We start from the raw sequence: 4,640 nt of genomic DNA, 5'->3' as shown, positions 1-4,640 counted from the left end.
TCACTGCTCTCCCTTAACTGGAATAAGACAAGAAGTGAGGAAAGCTGTGTTTTCCCTTTCGAACTGCTGTCATTGTCCGTGGTAGTCAATGTACAGATCTTCTTTTCTTCTCGCTTTGAGGACCTCTCTGAAATCGATGTCCTCCCATGTGAGAATTGAGAAACAGGCTCTGAGAGGTTATCTCCCCACCAAAGGTCATAGGAAAACAGAACACAAGTTTCAGATGGGGCATCTTCAGTTCCAAAGTCTGAGCTCTTTAGCTATGGTTTCTCTGACATCCACATCACTGCCCTGAACATGGCAACCATAATGTGTGATTTGTAGAACACTGATGTCCAGTGTCACCTAGCCCTCAATGAGTGAGGGATGCTGGGATGCTGTTTTTAACACACACAATGACACATTCTCTCTCACACACACACAGACACCTCCCTTTTGAAAGGACTCCACACAGGGACTACTGACTTCATTGGGTTGTGGTGAATTAGAATGCGTCCTGTGTTCTGATACACCAGAAGTAGATTAAGATACAGACAAAGTGGGGAGAGGAGAAGAGGAGAGCTTGCTCCTGGCTGGAGCCGTCTGGAGAACACCCAGCGACCCTTGCACTCTGGTCCAAGCCCTCCAAGGATAGAACATGCCCGATTTCCTTCTAATTCCATGAGACTGTGCTAGAGAGCTTCAAGAAGAACCTTCAGTGGTCAGCACTCGTTAGTTAAACTATCTCACCAAACTCTCAAATTGTCACTCCTGAAAGAGATCTTCCACTGATTAAAAAACAAACGACTATAGTTTATATAGGACCTTCCATTGTCTGGAAGATAATTCACCTCGTGCTAACTTGCCAGTGGCATAAGTATTTTCAAAGATACTTTTCAAAAAACTCTTGGTTTCATTAGTTTTTTCTATTGTTTTTTTAGTCTCCGTTTCATTTATTTATGCTCTGATTCTTATTATTTCCTTCCTTCTGCTGATTTTGGGATTTGTTTGTTCTTCTTTTTCCAGTACCATTAGACGTCCTGTTAGATTGTTTATTTTGGATTTTTCTTCTTTGTTGAGGTAGGCCTGAATTGCTATAAACTTCCCTCTTAGAACTGCTTTTTCTGTATCCCCAAATACAGCTTTGCTGCATCATATTTTCATTTTCATTTGTCTCCAGTAATTTTTTGATTTCTCCTTTGATTTCTTCATTGACCCAATCGCTGTTCAGTAGCATTTTGTTTAATCTCCACATTTTTGTGGCTTTTCTGGTTTTCTTCCTGTAGTTGATTTCCAGTTTCATACCTTTGTGGTCAGAAAACATACATGGTATTTTTTTGATCTTCTTAAATTTATTGAGGCTTGTTTTGTGGCCTAATATGTGATCAATCCTGGAGAATGTTCCATGTACATTTGAAAAGAATATGTGTTCTGTGGTTTTTGCATGGAATGTTCTATATATATCTGCTAAATCCATCTGGTCAAATGTGTCATTTAAGGCCAGTGTTTCCTTATTGATCTTCTTTTTGGATGATCTATCCATTGGTGTAATTGGAGTGTTATCAAGTCCCCTACTAATATTGTGTTACTGTCTATTTCTCTTTTTATGTCTGTTAATAATTGCTTTATATATTTAGGTGCTCCTATGTTGGGTGCATAGATATTTAGAAGTGTTATATCTTCTTGTTGGATTGTTCTGTTTATCATTATGTAGTGCCCTCCTTTGTCTCTTGTTACAGTTTTTGTTTTAAGGTCTATTTTGTCTGACATAAGGATTGCTATCCCCGCTTTCTTTTCTTTTCCAATTGCATGGCATATCTTTTCCATCCTTTCACTTTCAGTTTGTGAGTGTCTTTAGGTCTGAAGTGTGTCTCTTGTACGCAGCATATATATGGGTCTTGTTTTTTTATCCAATTGGCCACCCTATGCCTTTTGATTGGAGCATTTAGTCCATTGACATTTAAAGTAGCTATTGATAAATATGTATTTATTGCCATTTTGTTACTTTTTTTCTGGATGTTTTAGTAGTTCTTCTCTGTTCCTTTCTTTTTCTTTTGCTCTCCTCCCTTGTGGTTTGATGGCTTTCTTTAGTAAAATCTTTGACTTCTTTTGTCTTACATATTTGCTTACTTATTATAGGTTTCTCATTTGTGATTACAATGAGGAACCTATGTAATATTCTATGTATATAACAGTCTATATCGAGCTGATAGACTCTTTAGCTTAACCACTTTCTAAAAGCTCTACTGTTTCACTCCCCTTCTCCCACATTTTATGTTTTTGAAATCATATATAATCTCTTGTTTTGTGTGTGTCTATCCATTACCCTCTTATCATTGAAATAGGTAATTTTAGTACTTTTGCCTTTTAACTTTCATCTTATCTTTACAGGTGGTTGATCTGCTACCTTTACTATATTTTTACCTTTATCAGTGATTTTATTGCCTGGTTTTTTTTTGGGGGGGGTTTGATAATTTTTTTATCCCTATTTGTGGTCATTGCTTTCCCACTTAAACAAGACCCTTCAGCATTTCTTGTACATAGAACTGGTTTCTTGGTGATAAATTCCTTTAATTTTTGCTTGTCTGGGAAGCTCTTTATCTCTCCTTCCATTCTGAATGACAACCTTGATGGATAGAATATTCTTGGCTGTAGGGTTTTTCCTTTTAGCACTTCAAATACCTCATCCCATTCTCTTCTTGCCTGTAGGGTTTTGGCTGAGAAGTCCGCTGATAGCCTTATGGGCTTTCCTTTGTACATTACTTGTTGCCTTTCTCTTGCTGCTTTTAGAATTCTCTCTTTATCTTTAATTTTGCACATTTTAATTATAATGTGTCTTGGTGTGAGCCTCTTTGGGCTCATCTTGTTTGGAGCTCTCTGTGCTTCCTGTACTTGAATGTTTGTTTCCTTCCTTAGATTAGGAAAATTTTCATCTATTATTTCTTCAAATAAATTTTCTGCCCCTTTGTCTCTCTCTTCTCCTTCTGGGACACCTATAATATGAATGTTAGTGCACTTGATATTGTCCCAGAGTTCCATTAGACTGTTCTCATTCTGTCTAATTCTTTTTTCTGTTCTGCTTGGGTGACTTCCTCTAGTCTTTCATCTAGCTCGCTGATCCATTCTTCTGTATCCTCTACTCTGCGATTGAGTCCCTCTAGTGAATTTTTCATTTCCAGTATTGAATTCTTCATTTCTGATTGGTTCTTTTTTATATTTTCCAGTTCTTTGCTGATGAGCTCACTGTGTTCATCCAGTCTTTTCCAAATATCTGTGAGCATCTTATGAGATTTTGTTTGAACACTTCATCAGGTAGGTCACTTATCTCTGTTTCATGTAGTCCTTTTTCTGGGGTTTTGTTCTGTTCCCTTGCTTGGAATGTATTTCTTTGTCTCCTCATTGTGCCTCTTTCTCTGTGTTTATTTCTATGTATTAGTGAGTCGGCTATGTCTCCTGATCTTGGAGAAGAGGCCTTATGTAAGAGATGACTTTTGAGGCCCAGTAGTCTGCTTCCTTCTCATCACCAGTCTAAAAGATCCAGGAGTGACCCCTTTGTGGGCTACTTGTGTTCTTCTGCTGTGGCAGGGTTGCTCTTAATGCAGGTACCCAAGGACTCTAGTCTTTCCTTCCCTGGCCAGCTGTTTGTAAATCCAGTTTGGGGAGCCTCAGCACTGTTGGCTACAAGGTCTAATAGCGCACTCCTGATGCAGTTTTCCTGTTAATTGGGTAGGTACCCAATGCAGCTGGTTGCTAGGCTCAGGGGCTTACAGGTTCTATAGGCATCAGGCCTACAAGGCTGTTGTCAGTTCTCTTAGGAATGCAGCTGAGTGGGGCTGGTGCTAGGCATGGGAGCACTCAATTGTTTCAATCTTTTGAAGGTCGCGCTGATCCTTTTTATGGCTATTTGTGAAGCACAAGTCTTCTGCTGCTGGTAAGCCTTATTCCCCACACGACCACAAACACCATCAACACAGTCTGTGCACTATTCCCAACCCCCTGGAGTATACCCCAACGCCCCACTGCAGAGGCCCCCACCTCTCCACCAACGCCCCCCACAGTTCACCGGGTCCTCACACAGGCCCTGCCTCACAGAGGTAGACACACTCGCCTGCCTGTAGAGGATGAAGGCATTCAGTCAATGCAGGCCAACAAGTGGCCTGAGGGCTTGCTGTTAGGTTGGGCAGGTCCCTAGGGTGGGCTTCCTGCCCTGGCTGAATTGGATTAAATCTGTGCTCTAGTTGGTGTGGTAGCCCCCTGGGCTAACAGGCCAGGGGAAGAATCTCAATGGCACCTGTCTGGGTCTGCACCAGCACGCCTGGACCAGGTCAGAACAACAGGCCGCACAAATGTCTCAGTCTCTGAAGAGGTCCGTCCACTCACCAAGATGCCCCCAGAGCCCACCAGATGAGTCTCTTCACCAAAAGAATGTCAGCCTTCTCTCTGGTGATTTTAGGTTGCTGAAATGCATGAGTTTGTGCATGGGCCCTTTAAGGCATGGGTCTTTTTGGCTTTCATCTGATAGCTCTTCTGGGGGTATTCCTCACTGCAGTTAATAGCCAGCAAAGTCAGACAGTAAGACACTCATCTCAGGCTGAGTCTGAAGTGTGCTTATAGCAGTATCAGCCCCCACTCGGACCTCACTCCTCCAGGGAGGGTTGTGA

This window comes from Equus caballus, chromosome 25, assembly GCF_041296265.1.
Source record: "Equus caballus isolate H_3958 breed thoroughbred chromosome 25, TB-T2T, whole genome shotgun sequence".
NCBI classification, from domain to species: domain Eukaryota; kingdom Metazoa; phylum Chordata; class Mammalia; order Perissodactyla; family Equidae; genus Equus; species Equus caballus.
The sequence above is the reverse complement of the archived record's forward strand: the minus strand, read 5'-3'. Positions refer to the sequence as shown.